At 40.2% G+C, this 26747-nt stretch overlaps 1 pseudogene across 1 annotated transcript in view; it reads left to right on the top strand.

Moving 5' to 3' along the window:
* Positions 1 to 11521: 11521 nt before the first annotated feature.
* Positions 11522 to 26747, top strand: part of LOC122563845 (uncharacterized) — a 38864-nt pseudogene continuing 23638 nt past the window's right edge. The window contains exons 1-5 of the transcript XR_006315754.2: positions 11522 to 11538; positions 13706 to 13751; positions 13980 to 14105; positions 15344 to 15440; positions 16934 to 16998. The product of XR_006315754.2 is annotated as an uncharacterized LOC122563845 (transcript). The remainder of the gene's footprint in view (positions 11539 to 13705; positions 13752 to 13979; positions 14106 to 15343; positions 15441 to 16933; positions 16999 to 26747) is intronic.

Below are 26747 nucleotides of genomic sequence, written 5' to 3'. Positions count from 1 at the left end.
CACCTATCGCATTTCCAACGCCCCTCCCCCAAGTCCCTCCTCCCTACCTTTTATCTTAGCCTGCTGGACATACATTCCTCATTCCTGAAGAAGGGCTTATGCCCGAAACGTCAATTCTCCTGTTCCTTGGATGCTGCCTGACCTGCTGCACTTTTCCAGCAACATATTTTCAGCTCAATCTAATCTAATAGGCAACACAAATTCCTGGCATATGTGAAATAATTCCTTAGCCACTCGGGCTCACTGCTCACGCGTCCAGACCTTCACCGCCAATGCTGCTGCCAAAACGTCACATGCTTACAGGAGCTGGGAACTCGACGGTGTTCACACCTTGGATTGTGACTAAACCACAACAACACTTCTCTTTGTTACTGCCGGACCCCCTGATTATGCAGTGAACTGTTCACCCAACCCCACTGGCCCTGTAGAAGTTATCACATTCTGCATTCCCTGGCCCATGTCAAATCTTAAACAACGTTTTGCCTCAGAGAATGTTGCATTCTAGGATGTGGTCATTTCCACCATTGACACTACTGCCAGCTCTACTGGAAAACCCTAGACATCTAAATGCCTCCCTGTTGCTTATCATGTCCCTGCATACACAGAGATAGCAGAAAATAAAACAAAGGGCAGCAGATGCTGAAGATCTGCAACAAACAAAATCAGAAACTGCTACAGACTTTCAGCAGGTCTGATGAAGGGTCACTGGATTTGAAAATGTTAATTCTGTTTCTCTCCACAGATGCTGTCAGAGCTGCTGAGATAGGGAAGAAACAAAAGGAAGATTTGTGTTTAGGGAGAGGGCACAGAGAGAAGGTGAATGGAGGCATGATCTAGTGGGAAAATTGATAAGAGTGAAACACAAGAGACTGCTAAATGGATGGATTTGTAACACCCCCTACTAATTATTTAGCCACAGTTATCATCCAGCCCTATAACAAAAAATCTCCAGTTACTTTAAATGTAAGACATTTTGTCACAATTTCCTGGCATTTTATGTCACATGCTACTGTGCACTTAATAATTCCTTGTCCCTTTTAGTTTTGTTGTAATAAAGCTATTAATTTCACAGCAAATGTTTTGCAGCTCTTTGCCAGTGCACAATAAAATAACATGAAACAGTGTGTAATTATTTAAATGTTTGCAGTTAATATGCCACACATGTCTATTTCACTGCGAGCAATTTTATTTGCCTGATGATCACTCCCATTTTTCCAGCTAACTAATCTCTGCCTTTGAGGAAATTGATCACTATCTTCTCGCACTGCTTATCATTTCACCAATCCGTTAGAATCGAATATCATTCCAGTTGCTCCCCCTCCCTGTGCAATTTGTGAATAACTGCTCATAGCTGCAAGTACAATAACCAACTTAATCAAACACCTATCAAATACTCTACTGAAATTCTGTACATTTTACAAGCTCTAATGTACATCTACAAAATTTATATTAACATATTATCCTTGTCTCTGAAGTTCTAAGATTATGTGAATACCTTTATAAATGCAATTCAATTCTATTTGTTAATTTCTTTATTCTTATCCATATTTGATTTATTCACAAACAATAAGACAAGTATTCTGTTTGGTACAATGATAATGCTAGTTTCTTGATAAAATAGTGCATTGTAAAACTGCAGAATTATAGAATGTTATGCACCGTTGATAATGCTTTGACATATTGTCCAGTGTTGCCTCTCTGGAAGATTTATCCACCTGGTTCCACATGTAAAACTGACAAGAATGAAAGGCTAGCTGGTCCACCGAGAGTGCCTACACAATGACCGAAGAACATCATGATGAAACATTTCCTTCCTGCACTCTCCCTGTCTCTGCTGTTATGGGGTTTGTTGGGTGAGGCAAAAGAAGGATTAAATTAACGGGAATATTTCTTTCCAAAGATGTGAAAGCTTTAGAGAGGGTGCAGAAAAGATCCACAAGATTTTATGGATGAGGAATTTCAGTTTAGTGGATAGATTGGAAACGTTGGGCTAGTTTTATTTGGATAATGTTGACAGGGGATTTGATATGAGCATTCAAAATCCTGGATAATGTCGATAGTGAGAAGCTGTTTCTCCTGGTGAAGGGTCAAGAACCAGAGATTTAAGATAATTAACAAATTAAGCAACTTTTACATGAGGAGAAACTTTGTCAAACAGCGAGTTGTTAGCATCTGGAATGCTCTACTTGAAAGTAGGGTGGAGGCAGGTTGAGTTGCAGTACTTGGGAAGGAAGTGAATCATTACCTGAAAAGGAAGAATGTGCAGGGCTATGGGAGAAGGGTGTGGGAATGGCACTGAATACTTTGCTCATTTGTAGAGTCAGCTCAGACACAATGGACCAAATGGCCGCTTGCTGTAATCATTCTGTGTTTCTGTGATCAATTATTGTGTAAATCTGTTTTAATAATAACTGTATCGGAAATGATGTTTCTATTACTGTTTCCATTTGGGCAAACCATGTGATAAACGTCAAGAGTGTGGTGGTGCTGGAAAAGCACAGCAGGTCAAGCAGCATCCGAGGAGCAGGAAAATCGGCGTTTTGGGCAAAAGCGCTTCATCCGGAATGAGGCTGGGAGCCTCAGAGCTGAGTGGAAGGTAGCTGAGAGTGCAATAGGTGGATGGAGATGGGGGTAAAGGTGATAGGTCGGAAGGAAGGGTGGAGTGGATAGGTAGGAAGGAAGATACAGAGATGGGACAGGTCATGAGAACGGTGCTGGGCTGGAAGGTTGTAACTGGGATAAGATGGGGAGCGGGGAAATGAGGAAACTGGTGAGTTCCACATTGTTGCCATGGGGTTGGAGGGTCCCAAGGCAGAGATGAGGTGTTCTTCCTCCAGGCATCAGGTGGTTAGGGAGTGACAATGGAGGAGGTCCAGAACCTGCATGTCCTTGGCAGAGTGAGAGGGGGAGTTGAAGTGTTCGGCCACGGGGCAGTGGGGTTGATTGGTGCAGGTGTCCCGGAGATGTTCTCTGAAGTGCTGTGCGAGTAGGTGTCCTGTTCCCTACTGTAGAGGAGACCGCATCGGGAGCAACAAATACAGTAAATAACATGTGTGGAAGTGCAGGTGAAACCTTGATGGATCTGGAAAGCTCCTTTGAAGCCTTGGATGGAAGTGAGGGAGGAGGTGTGGGCGCAGGTTTTGTGGTGGCAGGGGAAGGTGCTGGGAAGGGAGGGTGGGTTGTTAGGTGGCATGGACGTGACGAGATAGTCACAGAGGGAACGGTCTTTATGGAACAGGGATATCTCTGGTGGTGGGGTCTGTTTGTAGGTGTCTGAAATGGCAGAGGATGATGTGAGGTATATGGAGGTTGGTGGGGTGGAAGGTGAGGACCGAAGCATCTGTCCTTGTCGCGGTTGGAGGGGTGGGGTTCGAGGGCGTAGGTGTGGGAAGTGGATGAGATGCACTGGAGGACATCATCAACCACATGGGAGGAGAAATTGCAGTCTTTAAAGAAGGAGGCAATCTGGTGTGTTCTGTGGTGGAACTGGTCCTCCTGGGAACAGATGCGGTGGAGGCAGAGGAATTGGGAATATGGGATAGCAATTTTGCAGGAGGCATGGTGGGAGAAGGTATAATCCAGTTAGCTGTGGCGTCGGGTTTGTAGAAAATGTCCGTGTTGAGTTGGTCACCGTTGATGGAGATGGAGAGTTCCAGGACGGGAAAAGAGGTGTCAGAGATGGTCCAGGTGAAGGTACATACCTAATATCACATTTTTTGGGGGTTTTATGCTCTACACTTACTGACAAATAGACCAGTTTAATTATGGTTTCTTTTATTCCCTTTCAAAAGCTCCCTTATGATTTTGTGTACACCTTCTGATTTTCACTAGATTAGGTTGATTATACCGGAGTTGGATTTCATAATTAAAGCAACTATGCAGATGTACATTGGGTGTAAGTGGCCAAATGATGAGAACAACATGGAAACTCTGAGGAGAACTTTTGAACCTTGCAGGGTTCAGTTCAGGATGCTAACATAGAGGAGGAAATTTAAAGACAAGTAGACAAAAGCATGTTAGCTTTTAGTATTCTCTCATCAAGTTCACAAAGAAACCAAGATCAGGAAAAGTGGAGAAGAAAGTTTGAGGAATTAATGTGGAAGATAACAGAGATGGGGTTGGAGGATGGGAGAAGGAAAGAAAATTAGCAGACTATGAGATATACTCATTTTATAAAAAGATATGTGTCAATCACAGCCTGATATAAAAGGATTGATAACTGGGAAGGAAGTTTTCCTAAATGTGGGCAGCAGATGGAGCAATTGCAAAGACAGAACAGTGCCTTTTGAATCACAGTTAAAACACAACCATCAGCTGGTGTCGCTAAAGCTAAATGTTAACATTTGTCTCTCTCTAGTGCAGAGAGATGTGATGGTCCTTTGTAGACTGTGGATAATCACTTAGTTGTTTGAAAGATACATTGAGATGCATTTTCCCCTGCCTATTGTAACAGAGAAATAGAGATATTTGAGTAAGTCCCAGTAGCACATAGCTAAGTACTGTTGTAAAGGTCAGGAAATGGGTAAGGACATATGCCCCTTGAAAAATGTGTCATTGATTCAACCACCATGTGGCTTCCCAATTCCTAGGATCTTATACCTTCCAACAGCTGCAAGACATGGTAGCAAAATGTGGCAGAAAGGAGGATGTTACAAAACACTTCAATAATGCCATACAAGCATTGAGCTTCACAACCTGGATGCAGCAATGAACATAAGGCTGCTTACATGGATTTTAGAATTAACCATTGATAGCACCTGGATAAGTGACTTGAATGGGAATGAGGTTTATCATGACACAGATTAGATTAGATTACTTACATTAGATTACTTACAGTGTGGAAACAGGCCCTTCGGCCCAACAAGTCCACACCGCCCTGCCGAAGCGCAACTCACCCATACCCCTACATTTACCCCTTACCTAACACTACGGGCAATTTAGCATGGCCAATTCACCTGACCTGCACATCTTTGGACTGTGGGAGGAAACCGGAGCACCCGGAGGGAACCCACGCAGACACGGGGAGAACGTGCAAACTCCACACAGTCAGTCGCCTGAGTCGGGAATTGAACCCGGGTCTCTGGCGCTGTGAGGCAGCAGGTTCTGTAGGCCCACAGTTTAAATGGGTGAATTGAGCAATGAATGAGTGTAATGGACGAATGTGAAATCCGTTGTCTACTAACCTGGTGCAGTGGTACTATTGCATCTCTGACTCATGGCTAGTGAGGAATAACCAAACTGAGACCAACGATATACACCACACACTATTCAGTGGCTAAATTGCTAATAAGTAACTAACATCCGCATCTCCAAATAATCCAGGAACGTTTTGATTATGAGGGTGTGAATCACCAGAAGTAATCAGTTTTAAAGTATGTAATGACCAGACCCTAGCCAAGGTTCCCCAGGTTATTATGATTATATCTTAAATTAATTTACGTTTTAAAAGGAGTCAATTTAATGCATACTTGAACTAACAAAAGAGTGAGTTTATTAGTTACTAAATATGAGAAAGAAAACTAACACAACACATATGCACATAGATTAGAAATAAGGAGTGAGTCCAAAGTAAGACTAACATTAAAAGGCATATGGAGCAGTCTCTATGGGTCAGTTGTGAAGAATAGCTCATGGTATTTGTTAAAGTCCCTGTTGTGTGGGAGCGGGCCATTTGGCCCATCAAGTCATCACTGCCTCCTTAAAGAGCATTCTACTCAGACCCAGCCCGTTCCCTATCTCTGTAACCCTGCATTTCCCATGGCTAATCCACCAAGCTTGCACATCCTGGGACACTATGGGCAACTTAGCATGGCTACTTCACCCTAACCTACACATCCCTGAACACTATGGGCAATTTAGCATGGCCAATTCACTGCAACCTGCACATCTTCGGACTTTGGGAGGAAACCAGAGCACCTCAAGGAAACCCACACAAAGAGAGGGAGAATGTACAAACTCCACACAGACAGTTGCCTGAGGCTGGGATTGAACCTGGTACCTGGCACTGTGAGGCACTTTGTCATCCTAAATGCATGTTTTGGCAATTATATTGGGTATTGCAGTAATATTGGCATTGGCAGCTGAACAGTTAATTTTGAGATTCTTGGCTTTGGAGGTTGATTTAACTATCTTTTGACACTGGCTAACTGGCAACACTTAGAGTGGCAGAGTGTGTTTCCCTTTTCTTACCTGTGATGCAGGAATGTTTAAAGACTATTCTCAAAGTTGTGACTCTCACAATCATATTAGTCTTGCAGGATTGAGTGAAAATCCCCATTATCTAAAATACTGGACAAAATCCAGGCCTCAGTCTGCAAACATCTACAGAGCTGGAATGATTTCTGTCTGAAAGTATTGCTCAATTTGGAATTCCAATTTACACCTCCACTCTAAGAGAACAATCAACCAAACTGAACACTGAGACTGTAACTAACTTTTACACCCCAGGCTTTGCCAGCACAAGACAGTATGAGGCCTACAGAGATACTGAACATTCAACTTCAATCAAAATCCATTTAGACATACGCTTAACAATCTGGAAACCAATTGACTTCAAGAAGAAACACCAGGAAACACAATGGAAGGCACAGATTAGGTGCAAAGATAAGGGGCCCACAATTGGTTTAATCACAGGTCCTGACCTCACCTGAGGCAGCTATTTCTGAAGGAGGCGTTCCAAGCAGCTATCCCCAGGAGAGATTCCAAGAAGTGTTCCAAAGAGCTATTTCCAGAAGAAAAATTCCAACAGCTAATTCCAGTGGCTATTCTAGAGCTACTGACACAGGCATGTTCTGAATCAGGGAACTAACGGTAACCAACCATGGCCATTACTCGTAAGAACTAACAAACCCTGAAAACCACTGACCCTCCCAATACCACCAGGCCTCAGACACATCCCAAGGCGAAAACCGGGCCTGCAAAACCATCAGAAAGTAAGGAAAACCAAGTACTAACCCAATAGATTCATTATGCGTTGTACTGCATCCGCAGACTCAACCCAGACGAAAGGCCTATGCAGTCTGAAGTCTTCATCTAGGTACCAGGTACGGCAAGTGGATACAGCCAGTTGTACTTCAAAATTGCATTTTCCTCAATGGTGAGCTTAGACTTCCAAGAACTTAAAGCTTCTGGCCATGCTAGCAAGGAGGGGAAGGGAGGTGGTGGCAGTGTACAGGACCCCAAGTGTAGAAAGCCTGATTCAAGTGAGAAAATTCATAAATCTGAACTACAAAGGGATCTGGGAGTGCTAGTGCAGATTCTCTAAATGTTGACTTGCTGGTTGAGTCCATGGCTAAGAAAGCAAACGTAATGTTGTCATTTATCTCAAGAGGGTTGGAATGTAAAAGCAGTGATGTGCTGCTGAGAATTTATAATGCTCTGGTTAGGCCCCATTTAGAATACTGTGTCCAATTCTGGGCCTTACACCTCAGGAAGGGCATACTGGAACTGGAACATGTCCAGCGGAGATTCACACGAATGATCCCTAGAATGGTAGGCGTAACATACGATGGACGGCTGACGATCCTGGGATTGTATTCATTAGAGTTTAGAAAGTTGAGGGGAGATCTAATAGAAACTTACAAGATAATGCATGACTTAGAAAGGGTGGATGCTGGGAAGTTCTTTCCGTCAGGCAGGGGTACTAGGACCCATGGGCACAGCCTTAGAATTAGAGACGGTCAGTTTAGAACGGAAATGAGAAAACATTTCTTCAACCAGAGAGTGGTGGGCCTGTGGAATTTATTGCCACAGAGCGCAGTGGAGGCCGGGACATTAAATGTCTTCAAAGCAGAGATTGATCAATTCTTAGTCTTGCAAGGAATTAGGGGGTATATAGGGAGAGTGCAGATAAGTGGCGTTGAAATGCCCATCAGCCATGATTGAATGGCGGAGGGGACTCGATGGGCTGAATGGCCTTACTTCCACTCCTATGTCTTATGGTCTTATGGTCTTATGGTCTTAAGTTTCTGTGATTAAAACCCTTGTTTTAAGTTCTAATAATGTTCAATCTAGCAAATAAAATATTTAATAGTATTACTGTCCTCAGTATAATTAATTGTGCTAATTTCATTGTTTATTGCATCCGTCTTTATTTCTTATATTATACTTACCTTTTGTATTGTAAGTAAATGCAGAGGTTCTTTTGCCCTGAAACATCTGTTTACTGCCTTCTTCATTTCACCTTCCCTAAATAAGTCCAGTGTCAGAACCAGGGATCTGTGGGGTGGTTTGAACCACCTAAAATCAGCAAATTACTGAGTGCAAACCAGAACCCTACAATCCATACATTAGGGCAGAATTAATGCACACAGATCAGGGCTGAAGCTTACTTTTATCTCTTGTCCCTGTGTAGATTCGAAAAAGGAAAATGCAGATATGTTTCTCACCCAGACTGCTGTGTTTTTCACTACCATGTTCTGAGATATTCACAGAAGACTAAACTTCAGTTTTTACTCCATTTCTCCCTTTGAGGCTTCTTTGACATTTGCAGTTGTAACATTTCAGAGTTCCTCTACAGCCATTGGATAGTCATTTTGGCTGAGATGTGGAGGATTTCTTTTCTCAGAGGGTCGTCAGGTTGTGGAATTCTTTATTGCAGAGAACTTTTGAGGCTGGGTGATCAAGTATATGCGAGGATGGGTTAAATAGATCTTTAATTAGTAATGGAATCCAGAGTTCTAGCGACAAGGCAAGAAAGTTGAGGATTATTAGATCAACCTTGATCTCATTGAATGGAAGAGCAGACTCAGTGATCTGATTGACCTTCTGCTCTTACATCTTATGGTCTTTTCAAAGGAAGAATGAAAGGCTTGCATTTACGTAGAACTATTGACAATGACTGGGTGAGTCAAAGTGCGTTATAACCAAATAATTACTTATGAATTTTTGTCACTACTTTAGGTGGAGGAAACGTGACAGCCAAATCTCAGCATCACATTCCCATAAACAGCAAAGTGAAGATGATCAGGAAACCTGTTTTTGTGCTTTTAATTGAAGGACAAATGTTAGCAAAACCTTTGATTAATGATGCTGCTACTTCTCAATATAGTTTACAGGGAATCTCCAAGTGGACACTGAAGTTGGTATTCAGTGATAAAAGTTTAATTAACTTTTCACTCCGTACATGGTCCAAGCATCTTGGATTTACCAACATTACTCTGAAGATCCTTCTGCCATTCTCAACAACTTGCACCTGCAAGAACTGATTTCCACTTCTACAAACAAAGTCCAACATTTAGCTGAATGTTGAAGCTCTCCAACTTGGAATGAGAAATAATTCTTCCCATTAAATCCTCATGAGTTATTTTACATCAGGAAGTGAAAGTGAGTAGAATAACATTTACTGAGAAAAAGGACAGGAAATAACATCACCACAGGAGATGGCACAATCAACCCAAGGAAACCCAAACACATAAATAGAAAGCAGGCCATACCACCAATGCTTCATCCGGAGGCTCACTGATGATGTTGCCTAGTATGGTGACAAAACATCTGAAAACCAACCTTCCAGCTCAACGGGCAAACCTACATCCGGTAGATTAAGTCAGTAGCTGGTTTGCAATCTTTTAAAAACAGCTACTGTCGATGCTGGAAATCTGAAAGAGCGGTAGAAGATTCTTGAGAAACTCAATAGTGTGTTAACATCTATAGAGAGAGAAATATGGTGAATGAGTTGAGTCCAAAGACTCTTCTTCTGAATCGTTCCAAAGAGTAAGATAAAGGGTCTTTAGACTCAAAATGTGAACTCTGCCAGTGCTGCTGAGTTTCTCCAGCATTTTCTGCATTTATTACCGGGTCCTTTGCCTTGTCTAACAATGTGGTGAAAAGATTTGAGAACAACTAGGATTGAACACAGAAATATTAAAATTGAGCATTTGTTAATGTGTGATGGCTTTTGCTCAATCTATCATATCTGGTTGATAACTTGTGACTACAGCGTCAGTTTAAGATTTATTTTTGAAGGACAAGTAGACATAAGGCAAAAGAACATTGGTTTGAACCTTGATCAGTGAAGGGAAACATAACAGCTCCCTTTTTAGTAACAATATATGGTGACATAAAATCAACCACTTGGTAATGAAAGGAAGGCACACTCCTAAAGTCAGATAAGAACCAAGAAGGATGTAAGTGATAAACCAAATAAACTTAACTGAACAGAAAATTTTCATCATGCTGAGGTTCCAAACCCTGCAGAACTGTTATTGATCATGTAAATAAAGCTAATTATTTGGATCGTTTGAGGGCACCTTGTGATATTAGGGTCTGAAAGGGCTCTGAATGTGATTTTTAATAAATTAGTTTAAGAAGCAGACAGAAGACTATATCACTGCTAATAGTTGGACCATGAGGATGAATAGTCTCTTTTCAAAACTTTAAAACACCCATTGATTCCACCTGTGCAATAAAGGGAGTGATTTGACAACAACCCTGTTCTTGTCTGCTATAGTAATGAGTTGTTATGTAAAAGTTGTTCTTTATTAATCAGGCAACTGCACAATAAGAGAAAGGTGGGGAGGTGGACGGGATGACTACACATTCCTTATTGAACCTGCTGGATTGTTATTCCATCCATTGCAATAGAAGGAAAATCTAGACTTTCCTGGATTTAAATTTATGTCATTTGAAACTTGAAGAGCATAAAAAGATGTGGAAAGAAGATAACAAGATGAGAGTAACTTCAGTTGAAGAGTTGGGACTTCAGCACAGGCTCTACACATTCTACCCCTATGTTATAACTTCATGTTTCTATGGTTATGGCTTCACTGTGAATCTCAATAGGAAACCTGAAACATGCAATTAACTACCTCAAACAATTGGCCAATTTCTAAACTCAATAACTTAACAGCTAAACAATCGCATGCATACAAAGATAATGAAAATATAAATACAGATACCTCATGCAAAGATTTAACTGTTAGTTTTTGCTAACTGATCCTTGACTAACAAGTTAGGTTAGATTACTGACAGTGTGGAAACAGGCCCTTCGGCCCAACAAGTCCACACTCACCCGCAACCCACCCCCCTACATTGACCCCTTCACCTAACACTACGGGAAATTTAGCATGGCCAATTCACCTAACCTGCACACTTTTGGAGTGTGGGAGGAAACTAGAGCAAACCCACGCAGACACGGGGAGAACATGCAAACTCCACACAGAGAGTCACCTGAGGCGGGAATTGAACCCAGGTCTCTGGCGCTGTGAGGTAGCAGTGCTTGCCACTGTGCTGAATGGTTAACTAAAGTAATTCCTGCTTAACCTGTCATATGAAAGCAGACATTTCTAGATGTAATGCAATAACTTATAATTAAGATGTAATGAATGAAATGCCCTATGAACTGAAATGTATGTAAAAAATATCATATGATTCAATGAATGTATTTGAGCAGAAGAGATTGGCCCTTGGTTTGATTATTCTTCTCAATATCATTGTAAATAGATTACACAATGTAAAATTCCACCATATTCTATGTCCGACCATTGGAGGGTGATAACTGGAGAGGGCAGCTAATGTTCAGGAGATGGACCCAGCCACAAGGTAAATACAATAAGGAAAATATATTTTGAATGCTGATTATTTAATGAGTCAAGAATGCAGCTTATGATACAAGGTACAGGTCTTTCTAAAATAGTTTGTTAAAAGGCTTTTCTGAAAATTGGAAAGACTGCAATGTTTTTAAATCTGTATTTGTACCACCACGTGTTTCACATATTGCTCAGATATTTGTTTGATTATTCACCAGTGAAGAATTTTTGATCGGTGCACTGATAGTGTTAGATGAAGTCAGGGGTGAGGAGATTTATGTGAAGCATAAACACTAACATGAAGCTGCAAAATAGTTGAAAAACAAACATGTGGTAAGCTAAAAACAACCAAAACAAAAATGCTGCCACACCCAGTTTTAATTTGACTTGTTCTATTTATCTTATAACAATAAAATTAAGAAAGGGTGCAAAGCCTGTGTAGAGATGTTTATATCTTTAGTAAAAGTTGCTGACATTAAAGAAATAACTTCTTTTTGTGGACATAATTGTGAGTTATTTTGATGTTCCAAAGAATCTTTTGATTCTTTGAATCTTCTGAAAAATGGAAAGCAGTAAGATTTTAAAATTGCATTTTACATAGTGTCCATCAATTAGATTCTACTGGGTATATTCTTAATACCCGTCTTCTTCACAAATAAAATTGGCATTTTTTTTGGTTTATCAAATGAAAACAGGACAAAAAACAATATGGTGTTACTAGGCTTTTAGAAACTTTTCAATTCTGCTAGCACTGAAATTAAAAAATAAACTGTCTTTTTCAACTATCTCTCATGACTGCAGAACACTCCAGAGTACTTCACAAAAAATAAAATAGTTTTGAAGTGTAGTTACAGTTGTAGGACTTATAAACTGTTTAAAACATCTAATCTATTTGGTTATCTTATAACCCAGAATTGGAAATACTGCCAAAAGACCCCCGTTATACAAGTTATGCATTGGCTACTTTTGTTCTCCTTCTCGTCTTCTCCTCTGAAGTAAATCTCATAAATAAATTGAGACTAAACTAAGAATACAATCAATGAATGTCATTTTTTGTGTCAACTTTCTTTCTCTTCCCCTGATGATGTTGTCTTCTTGGAGAAAGTGAGGAATGCAGATGCTGGAGATCAGAGTAGAGTGTGGTGCTGGAAAAGCACAGCCAGTCAGGCAGCATCCGAGGAATAGGAGAGTCAACGTTTTGAGCATAAGCTTGTCATCAGGAATGAGCTTGTTTGCTCCTTATTGCTATTTCACCCAATGGTCCTTATTTACATTTTAAGAAATACTTTCCTCTAATGAGGGCAAATCCGAATCTGCAATGGGAACATCACAGTTAAACTGTATGCCCATAGATAAACACAGAAGTATTTAACAGTCAAAAATATGTCTATGTATTTTCAGATTGATGCTCAGTTAGTTTGGCCAAGAGTTTGGCTTTCTGTACAGACCCTTGCTGTCATCACTATTAACATTTAGTGCTGAGTGTGGATTGTGTTGTTAGTATAATTACATTGATTCCTCATGTTGTGAGGGCTGGGAGCTGATACAACTCTGCCACAATCTGAACTAAACATATACTGACATAGAAGTTTTCCTGACAAATGGGTCATGCCCGAAACGTCGATTCTCCTGCTCTTTGGATGCTGCCTGACCTGCTGCGCTTTTCCAGCAACACATTTTCAGCTCTGATCGCCAGGATCTGCAGTTCTCACTTTCTCCTTGAACAATAGTCAGTTGCCTTTGGACTGTTCTTGCTCACCAGTTATTTAACAATGCTTTAGTTGCTATAGTATTTGGATTTCTCTTCACTAGTGTGCAGAGGAGGGTGGGTCATTGAACATGTTCAAGTTTGAATTAGATTTTAATTGAGAGGGACGTCCAGGATTGGGGGTGGGGCTGGGTCAGGAGAGATGGCCACAAGCCAGTCAGGCATGATCTCATTGAATGATGGCACAGGCTCAAGGGGCTGACTGGCCTTCTCCAACATCTTATGTTCTTATGTTATTATCCACAATATCAAGAACACAACCTGGTAATAGTGAAGTATAAATTCTCCCATGAGATTTTCCTGCAGTGTAAGTTAGTATTTTGAATTCAGTGAATCTTCACATTAAAGAGTAAAGAATAAAAAGGCAACTGTTATGCTTCTAATTGACACACGTTCCTTTCACTTATATCAGATCTGTTGCTGAAAAGATGGCATACATGAGGATCCGGTTTAACAAGGTAAGAAACTGTGTACCTGTGACAGTCTTATGTCACTGCCTAAATTCTTGGTTAGTGGGGGCCACAAATAGAAAATGATCATGTGTCAGAACCTCGCTGTAAAGCAGGCAAGATGGTTGACATTCACAAGCTCAATAAAGGGTTAGGATTTGTTGTCATCTTGATCTCAACAGGTTATAAAGAGCATCGAGTGAACAAAACCTGATTTGTTTTGTGAATTCAAAACAGCTTTTGCTTCAAACGAAGAAAAAGAATAGTGTGCTCGAAGAAGTTCAGAAAGGAACAATAAAGATCATTGCTCATTTCAGAGGCAAGGAGTACAGCAAAGTCTTCCTGGATTATAACACTCTGGAGGTACAGACTGACTGTTGCTGTGTCATACACAAGTCTCAGTTTTAACAGGAATTAGTTTCCATAAATATTCTTTCTTTCTTATCTTAACAAATGTTATCACACATATTATATGACCTCCCATGATATTCAGTGTTCTGTTAGAGAGACTCATAGAGATGTAAATCACGGAAACAGACTCTTCAGTCCAACTCACCCATGCTGACCAGATATCCTGAATTAATTTAGTCCCATTTGCTAGCATTTCACCCATATCCCTCTAAACCCTCCCTATTCATATATCCATCCAGATGTCTTTTAAATGTTGGAATTGTACCAAGCTCCACCACTTCCTCTGGCAGCTTATTCCATAGACGCACCACCTTCTGCATGAAAACGTTGCCCCTTACATTCCTTTCAAATCTTTCCCCCTCACCCTAAACCTATGCCCTCTAGTTTTGGACTCGCTTACCCTGAAAAATTATTCACCCTATCCATGCACCTCATGATTTTATAAACCTCTATAAGGTCACCTCTCAGCCTCCAACACTCCAGGGAATATGGCCCCAGCTTATTCAGCCTCTTCCTATAGCTCAAACCAGGTGAATGTGGATATTTTTTGAATGCACTATTTGACTATCTCTGGGTCAGTATGATACCTGGTGGCTGCAAGAGCAGCAGCCAGATAAAGAAGATGAAAATCCTTCCAGATAATTGCCGAAGTATGGGACAGAAATTTATGGCCACACTTCAGACAGGAAGTTGTGAGTTAGAGCATAAAATTCCCGTGTGACCTTCCCATCACCCTCCTACCCACTTCTCCTCAATTTTACAGAGGTGAGCAGTGCCAGATGTCAATGACATTGGTAAACTAGTGAAGTTTATAGTGGGACAGAAAAGGTCTGCGGTGTCGTTCAAATCGGCATTGCAACACAATAAAATAAAACTGTACATTCATCAAAAGTGCAAATTTAATTTTAAACATTTATGTAGATTTTAACCATTTAACATATTTAATCTAGTAAATATGTTCATATCCATTGAATATTGCATTTATCAGCCATTAGAGGGCACCATTACTGCTGGTTGGAGTACCACTGTAAAATAAAAAGTTTGTTCACTATTTTAAGGTTTCTTCCTGTCAGAAACAGACTAGGTTAATTCATTCTGAATGATTTATTGCCTGTTTTAAAGACTATCATAGGATTGTAATGAAATGTGACTGCATTTGGAAACAAGGTCATACTTCTTATTGTGCTCAGGATGTCTATAACTGGCTGCTCCAAGAAATCTGTAAAACCGGACACTTCCCAAGTAACGTACTGCTGAAACATGGCTCAAAAGAGCTCCCTCTTAAAGGTAACTCAATTTGATTATAGTAAGTAAAACTGGGCTGCTAATTAATATAAATTTGTACAGTGCACTAGGAATTGTATTGCAATTTAGCCTCCAATCAAGATAGAATTCCTATCAGACCTTCCCAAGGTGAAAGTATATTTGACAAGGTGATAAGCATTTACTTTTCTTTTCTGCAAGGTTACTTTGACCAGTTGATCCAAATGATGTTCAGTACAGATTTCATATCCCTCAGTACATACCTTTCGAAATTGGACTTCTGTCCCTTATGGGCACCCTCAACGTATTTTTTAATTAACTGGATTGATTCAGAGTCAGATTTTCTTTTCCCTAGTTTCTGAATGTTATCACTATTTGTGAAAAATAAGTTAAAAACTAACCTAAATTCTAGGAATTGACAAAGTTTTAGTTTAACATTTTTGTGGGAAGAAGAAGCCGAGTGAAATCGCTCATACTGAGCCGAACAGATTGCAACTCCTCTGTAATATAACATCCCATCAACCTCTGGGATGTTTAATTATACTTGTCCATTTATTAATAATGGCTTTAGCACTCAAACAGGTTTGGGAATGCTGAAAAATTACCTGTGGAATGGGTAGAACATCAGCATAATAAATGACTGACAGATGATTGGCAGTAGAGATTGCCATTTTTCATGATTCACTTTCCCATGATTCACATTTTCTGGGGGGTGATTGTGGCCAGACTTTAATTGAGATGGATGCATCATAATGACAGTTAAAATAATTTAAAAATTGCCCAGACATAAGATTAAATGTAATTTCTTTCAAAAACTGACTGTGCAATGGTTAAAAAGGTGTCATCTAAATTGTCATTTTATTTCTTTGTGAATCAAGAAAACATCTGGGGCATTAAACCTCACTTTATTCACAGTATATTTTATTTACTGATACTTTACTGCAGGAACAGGTTGAACAGACACACATGAATTCCTTATTGTATGTAGATTTTGCTTTACAATTGCAGTTATACATCTGCTGAATTCATGCTCTCTTTGACAGCAGCACCGTATGGAATTGGATAGCCAAGAGCAAAATCTCTTAACATATAAATGGAAAATTTTAAAGTATATTCTGTTTTTTCTGTCTTTTTATGGCTCATTGGTAAAGGAAAATTTGAAACCGGGTAGGTCTTCAATTTTAATATTCCAGATAGGGCCAGCTGCTGTGTCGATAAGAGGCTGCATACATCATTCAGTGAGGTATATTAAAGTGCTGTTTATACTGCAATTATTTGCATTAATGTGAAATAATAAATATATATACTTTTCCCTCAATTTTCACTCTAGCTGTTATCAGATCACACAGTGGGAAATAGCAAAATTAACAGTTTATTCCTGATGTCACTGTATTTAAGATATGACTTTATCACATATCAGTTAAGGGATTTTCTGCAGGAATGGGATTACCCAGCTTCCTCTGTTCTCCTTGTGCAATGAGTTTGTGTAACATGCCTTTATTGTGTGACTTCTTTAGCAAACACCAAGGACATCCCAGTAACAGACATCACCAGTCCATTGGAAGTGGAAGAACAAAAAAGGGTAAAATCATTTCTCTTCTTAAAAATACTGAGAGAAAATTTTTAAAAGGTTTGCTTCCAACTGTATAAACATACAAGTCATGCATACAAGTTCAGCATGATGAATGATTATGTGGGAGAAGGTAATAAATCCAGACTAAAATAATCTAAGCAACTCATAGTTCATTTAAATATTGCTGGAAAAGCTCAGCAGGTCTGGCAGCAATTGTGGAGCGAAATCAGAGTTAACGCTTTGGGTCGAGTGACCCTTCCTCAGAACTTGGGTCACTGGACCCGAAACGTTAACTCTGATTTCTCTCCACAGATGCTGCCAGACCTGCTGAGCTTTTCCAGCAATTTCTGTTTTTGTCTCTGATTAAAACCATCTGCAGTTCTTTGGTTTTTATTTGTTCTGTCAAACATACTGGAACCTCCATGATTCGCTTAATGAAAATGACCATAATGCAAAGCCTTGATTCTTTGGTCATTGTTAATACTTACCTGTTTTCAGAATGCTGCTAGATCTTACGCAAAAGATCAAAATTTCATCCTGCTAATTTTTGCCACTCACTGATCAACATTTTTCATTAAGGCGGATAACATAGGCCCAAAAACAGATTAAAGTTTGCATTATTAGCTTCCAATCTATCATCTGGAACTTCTCCTGTTTGAATACATTTTGTGGGAGTTTGGGTCTGCTTTAGTCTGCCACAATCAATTATTTACATGCCATGGTTTGCATTTTTCTCTTATCCTTGGAAGATGGTTGTTCTTTATTGTTCTCTGGCCACAGAAGCTGATTTAATTGTGGGGTGATGTATTGTTATGATTGCAGCTGATGGTACTACAGGACAAGTTGGATCCCAGACTGAAATCTGGCCTGATAGTTCGTATATTTTTTAAAAATCACATTGTGTTCATTCATTGAAACATATCCACATAATGCTGCGATTTAGATTAAACTAAAACAAAAGTTTATTACACAAAAGAAATCAAAATGAAATAGAACAAACAACTTACATATGACAATGTTTGAAAGATTTGAAACACGTTGCAGAGTAAAATCTGATCTCTCCCAACACTGTCACTTTACATACTTAAATACCTGAGAGAGAACTCCCTTTTCTATTGCATCTATAGGTTTAACTTGAGTGTTTTCAAATGCTCAGTGTTGAGAGCTTGATAACATTTCCTTTGAATATTCATACAAAGCTTAAGCTTAGCTTCAAGTAATGTCTTCAGAGTTCTAAACCAAACACCTTTGATCTGGAATTTTCAAAGTTAATCTCTTGCATTGAGGTAACCAATTTCCTAACTATTCTGAACTAACTCCTTTTCCAATCTCTAGTTTTCTAAGTCTTGATTCTCAAAGTTAAAAGCAAGTTAATGCTTTTAAATGTTTGCCTTCTCCAACCATAAAACTCTCAGTACAAACAAATTCCTATTATCATTGACAGTACGGCCCCCAGTCAGCTGCTTTCTGACACATACTGGTTGAAAGATCATGGCTGTCAATCGACTGACAAATTATTTATTAAACTTCCTCATACACATAGACAAAAACATTCATTCCATTAGTTCAAAATCCAAACTGTGAAATATGCCGACACTGCACTCCTTAAGTCACGGTATCCACTGACTTGAAATTCCTCAATTTGCATTTGTACCAATAACAGCTATTGAGAGATACCAATATTTTTTAAAATTGCAGTTCGAAATTCTTACCGTGTACACCCAAGTTCCTTAATATTTCGATATGGAATGACCATTTTTATTTCAATTTTTGTTCGGAATGAGGGATAACAAATATGAAAAAGTATTGCTTTATACTAAGGAAACTGTAAGAGTCAGTTTACAAACAAGTTACAGGAACACAGTTGTACCTAGAATATTACCTTATTCAAGCAGTAAGGGAACAGTTCGGATGGAATGACACCGTCTATGTATGTTCATGAAAACTGTGCCAAGTGACAACATTTTGCTTGGCTTCTCAAGGAGCACTAGTTGTTGTGGGCTCATAGTAACAACTACCTGATTAACTCCTGAGCTGGCGGTTACAGCCTTGTGCATGGATAACACAACAGGGAAATCCAGCTTGTGAAAAGAATGTATCTATTTTTCTCCCTCACTTACTTCTGTGTGAAGAAATAAAAGGAAGTCCCCAGTAGCTAGCTGGTCCCCCTTATTTTTCTGTGCAGGATTTTCTTTCTGTAAGTCATGTGTTGAAGGGAAAAGGGATAAAAGACACCTTTAGAGGCACTCAAAGGACAAACTCTCTACCAGTGAACGAAAGACTGAGAATCAGGGTATTCACAACCATGTGTCTTCACCAGAGAATTGGAAGAAGTTGAAAGGAGCTGAAAGAATAGAATTCATTAATGTTGATGATCCAGACTGGTGCCAGAACTCTGCTGCTTTGATTTCTTTCTCTTTCCCACCCACAACAGTTGTGTCTTGTCTTGTCTCTTTGTGTGTCTGTACATGTGTGGAAATTTTAAAGAAGAGGGTAAAGTTTATGTTATACATTTGTAGAAGAGCAGTTCAAATTGAATATTTTTGCCATTAGTCAAAAACAATTTATTTGCAATAAATAGTTATATACTTCCTAATGGAAGGTATTAGGTATGCCTTTCTTAACCTACAAAGTTAGGTTGAATTGAACAATTTGGTGGTTTTATCAAATGTTCACATCTGTGATGACTTTGGGATTTTGATTCCAATTCTAGATCCACTTGGGCAACGCTGACGCAGCCTCTTATTCTCTGCCTTGTTCCAATTCTGTCCATCACTGAGAAGAGCAGCTTTGGGGTGCCAGCGCTCATCCAAGTGCACAGCGATCATTTGAATATATCACGGGCAGCAGTTTCAGGTATAGTGCATAGTAAGATGGGGATGGAATCAGACATGATGGATGCTACAGGCACAGGGTTGATAGTTAGTGAAAATCACTCCAAATAGCATGACACAACTTGCTTTTAGCCAAAGAAAGTAAGATGCAGCCCCAGAATCATTTTTTTATATTACTACACATGGCAGTATTTACTTTGCTGGTGCTTTATGTCACTGTGAAGGGAGAGGCTAACACCATATTCATTTATTACCTGTGGTAATAGTTGCCTCATTGCAATTTTTAATTTCACTCTAATAGACAGTTAACAATAAAACAAGATCACAGCTTTTAACCAGGTTAACTTATCCAAAGGATAGCCCCGTGCTTAATTCAATGGAACCTTTTCATGGAAATTAGATATTTAGGAGGTGAACGACCATTTAAATTTAGATCTCAAACCATTAAAGATGAACTAATACAAACCCATTTTCGTAAGTGCTTGTGTGATAACAAAGTTGATATCTTGTAGATTATCAGAACAAATGAATATCAGTCAGCTCCATTTGTCATTATTCACTGCTATTTGGAGTGATTTTCACTAACTATCAATCCTGTGCCTGTAGCATCCATCATGTCCGATTCCATCCCCATCTTACCATGCACTATACCTGAAACAACTCACCAGTCAGCAGGTAACTGCTGCCCGTGATATATTCAAATGATCGCTGTGCACTTGGATGAATGCTGGCACCCCAAAGCTGCTCTACTCAGTGATGGACAGAATTGGAACAAGGCAGAGAAGAAGAAGCTGCTGTCAGCATTGCCCAAGTGGATCTAGAAGTGGAAAAGAGGGCCATCATCTTTCCAGAGGACCAGCAGAAGTGTCTACACCAACACACCCTAGCTGCTAGATCAGTGCTGTCTCAATGACGTGGTGGAATATCCAATCATGCCATTAGAAGGTCAATGACCTTCTCCACTCCACCAGGGTAAGAGCCTCTCTCTGCTACCTCACTCTTTCCCTGTTACTGCACACAGTCCCACCAAGGGCTATGCTGTGCCTCCTCACTCTCTCTTTTATGTCCCACTCCCAAATTCTCACACCGCTAACCCCTCATGCCCTCTGTTCTTCTTTCACCACCACTGCACCAGCACTAATGGCTGTTCCAGCCATTTATGTCACATTCAATCCCACACTCTCTCTCACTAGAAGAAGAGACAGCTCACAGGAAGGTGCTGGACAGGTGGAGAGGTGCTGGACATCAGACACCTCAGCACCCACAAGGAGAGAATCCTGGCCCGGACAGGGGAATTGCTGCTGTGGAGTTGCTGGGACATCCATGTCTTGCAAACTGAGTAAGTACCACTCTTCATTCCACTGCATCTCTTGCACTAACCCCGCTGTCAGTGTCAACCATTGCAACCATTTCTAACTTGTGGCTGTGATGCTTTCTCTCTCTCTCTTGCAGGGTTTATTGAGATGTCCGTCACTCCTGAAGAGAAATAGCCAGTTCCAATGGAAGCTATCTCCTCGACCTCAGAGAGCAAGAGTCCGAGGAGGCTTTGGGAAGGCTGCGTTCTGTATCTCCCCCACAAGCTCAGATACCAACACCTCGGTGGGAACTCTAGCCTTAGAAAGGTTGGGAGCACAAGCTGGTGAACATCCTACCCAGACACTTCTGCAGCTGGCTGAGAAAGAAACCACTCCTCCAGGTCTCTGTCATTCTAGAGACCAGGCACCTGCTCAGCCCCAGGCAGGAGAGGATTCTGTGTGTTGGAAATCAGGGAACTTTGTCCACATGCACAGGGAGGAGCAGGAGCAACAGATAGGGTTGTGGGAGGCAACCACCTTCACTGTACAGAGGCTACAGCAATGCAGCCCCACTACCATGACCCAGATGCCTCGAACATCTGGCCATCTGGATAGGCTAGTGGTTGCTATGGATAGTCAGACCCATCACTGTCAAGGTCTGCTGGAGGGGCACACATATATGTAAACTCCATCACCGCAGCTATTGGTCCTCAGGACCGAAAGCATGGCAAAAGGGACTCAGGAAACCTGGTGTGCACTTCAATTGCCTTTTCCTCACAAGGACATACGGCAGTAGGAGGAACCTGAGGAAGGACGACACACAGGCCCCTCAGAAGTGTCCTTAAGGTTGTGCCCTCCAACTCCACCTCCGCCCTGCCCACTCTCCTCCCTCCCTCACAGCCGAGGAGGCCCACGTGTCTCTGCGAGAAGACCCGCAGATGGCCCATCCAGTCACAAACATCCCGGGTTTGCCCGATCAAATTTCCAGGGCCAGTGGGCTCCACTGGCAAGCAAACTCCCTGCAGCCTAGCTGTGGAAGCTGGGACTACATGAAAACCCAGTCAGAGGGGGAGAAAGAAAAGGCATAAAGCCTTTCCAGATCTTTTTGGTAGCACAGGTGACATTGCATTGTATGTGAAGTAATGCATTTGTGAAAATGCTATTGTTTTTGTGATACATCTGTTCGTTTCTGTCCCTGTGTAGCCCAGAATGTAACTGCACAAACATGATACCTAACAACATGTCCTTACAGGATGTAGCACGAATCAGTGTCTATGATGAGAGCCTCATGTGGAAACAAGAGGAACACGGTGTATATGTGGCAATGGGTTCTGCTAACAACTTCACCCCTCACCCAGAAACGTCTCTATTGTTTCCCTGGCCTCTATATTCAAAACTGTTGATATGAATGAGGTGGTCTATGATGTCTGGGGCAGAGAGGTGTATACAAGAAAGCCAATGATTAAGAACAACAGATCTCAGGAACGCTACAGGTCTGGATAGTGTATGGGTTTGTGTGGAATGTTGTTACCCTCTAAAGGGATTCACACCAGGTCTTACCTGACATCTCTTTAAAGTGTATTTAAGAGAGAGATAGCTAGGTTTTTGATTAGTAAGGGGATCAAGAGTTAAAGGAAGAAGGCAGGAGAATGTGGTTGGGAAACATTTCAGCCTCGATGGGCCAAGTGGCGTAACTCTCCTCCTATGTCTCATGGTCTTCTGTTGCATTAACAGAGCGGTTCTGATACTGGATAAGTGATTCTGAGGCCTAGGTGAATAATTTGGAGGCATGAATTTTCACCATAGCGGCTGGCTAATTTGAATTCAATTATATCAATGAGTTTGGAGTGAAAAGTAAGTGTCAGCAATAATGGCCATAAAACTGCCAAAGTGGCAGTTTTATTGCTGTTCTTCAGTGAAGCTAATCTGCTATCCTTTCCCAGTCTGGTTTATATGTGATTCCAGACTCATAACAATGTGATTGACTTGAAACAACCCTTGCCTAGTAAGTTGCTTGGTTGTATTCAACACTGTGGCTCACCGCTGTCTACTCAAGGGGAAATAAGGATGGGCAATGAATAACCTTGCATCCCACAAATTAATTTGAAACATAAAAGGTCAAAAATGAGCATTCTTATGAATGCAGACTGCAGAATTCTGAAACCTAAAACTTTTCAACATAAAGAAGTTACTCCTCTCCTCTTTAGATTGCAGAGTTGATTCCCTTACAATGTCACAGGGTTAAACCTCTGGTTATAAAACCAAAACCACATCAATAAATAAAGTTCATTGCAATTCTGTCTTGTAAAAGATGACATGCATTAATAAAAAGAGTGGCAGATGATTGAAAATGCAGTATGTCTTTTATTTTCATTGTGAATTAGCCCAATATTACTCACGCAGATACTGTGTACAAATGAGTTATCAAAAGTTAATTAACTTTAGTTGAGGATGATCAGAGAAATACTATTAAAGCTATAATACTGTAGTAAATTCTTCCACAGACATTGAAAACAATATGCAGACAGGACTTGGTGAAAAAAACCGCACAAAGAATTAAAATTGCCCCGCAGCATTGTAACATTGCCCTGTAGGAGCATGCTGGCCCGGAATTGCATTTATGATAATAACTTTAAAATGGTTTAACCTTTTCAAGAATGATAGCAGCCAATGCAGATACTGATGGAATGTGAGTCTTTGAAGGGTTTTGTACTATCACCTTCATTTGAATGTGTTTTGTACTGTAAAAGCTGCTATAAAAAGGATGATAGCTTCATTGGCTGATGGCAGTAATTGATATTATGATCATTTCTTGTCAAACTGAGGGCAGCCTGACAAACCTGGCCTCTGCTCTCCCGCTTCAATTACCCTCTAGGCTATCTTCATTGGCCAGATGCGTAAATCCTTGGCTTGTATTCACTACATTCATATGTTATGCTTCCTTAATTGTTAGCTTATGAAGTGAAATCACTGTCACATCCCTAATCACTGATAATTTGTTTTACTGGGATGCATTATCATCCGAATCAGTAATTAGAGTTTGATAATTGAGCAAATCATCTGTTTTATTAATATGAAGCCTCATTGAAAGAAGAAAGAAACAGGACCAGAATATGCAACTAATAACATGATCACATCATGGGATGGATGTCGCACTGAGGTAATATCGCTGTCAAAGTTGGACAGGGTGAATTTTCTGCTGAGTTCCCAGACCCCTGTAACCTTGATCCATTTTTCTGGTTAGCCTCGACTGTATATATTGATGAGTCTTTCTGTTCTATTGAGGGTACTCACCGCTGCAAAGCCACACCATCCTCTCAAAAGTGAGGAGCAATACTTGGAGAGTAGCCCACTGAAGATTTGAGAACTATTTCATGAATATGGCTCATAAGAAATCCACTTCCAATCATGGAGGTGACTGAGTTTGACCTCTATTTCTGACTCTCTGGAACTAGCTTTGTTGCTCTTCCCACCTTTACAGACTGATCATAACTACCCTGTTTTACTCTGCATGTGGGTTGCATGTCCAGCATTGGGAATCACTGTGTAAGCGTCTGTTTTCCTCCACTGGTTCTCCAAGCCATCTTTTACGTTTAGAAGGGAAATTCAAACAGATGGAAACCTGAAAACCAGACTAGTGGTGCGAGAGATATATTTAAATTTCAGTTCAGAAGCTGGAATTGATAGAATAATATAGCACAGATGGAACTCATTCGGTTCATCAGACCCGCTCCATTTTGATAAGATTTATGCAATTAGTTTCACTCACCTCCTCTTTTAGATCTGCAAGTGTTTCCATTACAAAGAAAGGAGGTTCTTACTTTTAACTAGTCCTTTCTTTGACTGTATGATACCTTAAAGCATGTTACAAGCAGTGAAATAGTTTGAAAATGGAATCATCCTGGTAATGCACAAATGCAGAAGCCAATTTTGACATGGCTAGGTTCCAAAAGCAGAATAACTAAATCATCTTTTTTGGAATGTTAGAAGAACTACATATATTTTATTTCAAAATCTAAACTGGAAAATTGGACCTTGGATTATTTTTATTACAACTCAAAGAAAACGTGGGTCTATGTGGCCACTCTTTAGTTATACAAGGGTTGTCAATTGTTATTAAGAAACTGGATTTGAAAGTAAACAGCACCAGGTGTTTTGCAGTTAGTTAGAGAAGAAACTATTCAGCTACAGCTTTTGGATTGGTTCTCCGAGTAACAGTCTGACACAGAACTGAGAGGTGAGAGAGCAGTTGACTTCGACCTCCAAACTTCTGCAAGCATCTGAGATCAGTCTCGTTTATTCCCTTTCCATTTAAGGAATTTGCAAAAATGAAACTGCTAACTTAAACCAAGTGACTAAAATGAGTATCACCACAACCAAGAACAATGTGATATCTTCTCCAGAAGCCAAAAAAAGAATTGGCAGAAAGACCCTTTATTCTATTTCTTTTGGTTTGGACTCTTGACCCACAGATTTTTTTTCTCTTTTTGCCTATATTTTCCACCTACAATATTCCTGAAAATTATTTGTTTCATTTATCCTGTGTGGCTTATTTGTGGGTAAATTTGTGTTTGAATTTAAAGTGTCAACAATTTTAAGTTTGCATATTAGTACTTAATAATCCATTTTGCCACATATTAGAAGATACATTTGTGAAAATAAATAAGGTTTTTGTTTTTCTCCTCATTAATGAAGTTTGGTGTGAGTATCATTTATCTTAGATAAAGGTCACACTTAGGCATTAACTGTCTGAATGATTGAATTTGTTATTATTCTGGCTGAGGCGACTGTGAAGGACTCTCCATCTTAACCTCTCCCCACGCCTGAGACGTGATTAAATCACCACCAGTCATCTCTTTAAAGTGAGAAACCAGTCCTCTGGGGCTATGGCACCTTTACCTTTGAGATTTTAAAAAGATAATTAACCTCTGACCTGACTCTAACCCACTGAGATTTAGCTAATGAAATCCAGCCTAAAGCAGAAATTTTGGATTTGGTTGCACCCAACATTTTTAAAGCTTGCCTGATACACATCGGCCCTGCATCAGTGGTGGGGAAAATCCAGCCCATTTTATTTTGCTTGTTCCAATTCGTTAGAGGAGGCATTTATTCTCCCACTCTTTTGGTTGCTAATGAGTCAGAGAACTTTGATTTGCACTTACCATCAAATAAAATATTTATCAAGTCTTCATTTATTTTGGAACTCTCAATATGGTAGCATAACTTTGAAGAGTTTGTCATTATGCACATTATGTGTAATAACAATGAGAGAAAATGAGACTGATTGACAGTGATATGGTTCGGTAAATACCCTTCTAGTTTTAAATTCTGGGATAGTTTAGGGGAGTTTTGCTTTTTTTGTTTATCTTGAGACACCACCTTGTGGAGGAGACATTGGCATGATTTTACCTAATGGTACAGATGTGCATTAAAGATTTCATTGCACTAGAACATGGAATGTGGAACTGTACAACACAGGAATGGACCTTTCGGCCCAGGATGTTGTGCGGAACATGACGCCAAACTAAACTGATCCCTTTTGCCTGCCTTAGTCCATACACCTCCATTCCTTGTATATTCACGTGCTTATCTAAAAGTCCCTTGAACGCCCTGATTGTGTTGCCTCCAC

This window comes from Chiloscyllium plagiosum, unplaced genomic scaffold (assembly GCF_037043375.1).
Source record: "Chiloscyllium plagiosum isolate Xiang-an unplaced genomic scaffold, Cpla_swu_hap1 HiC_scaffold_31, whole genome shotgun sequence".
Classification (NCBI taxonomy): Eukaryota; Metazoa; Chordata; class Chondrichthyes; order Orectolobiformes; family Hemiscylliidae; genus Chiloscyllium; species Chiloscyllium plagiosum.
The sequence above is the reverse complement of the archived record's forward strand: the minus strand, read 5'-3'. Positions and strand labels throughout refer to the sequence as shown.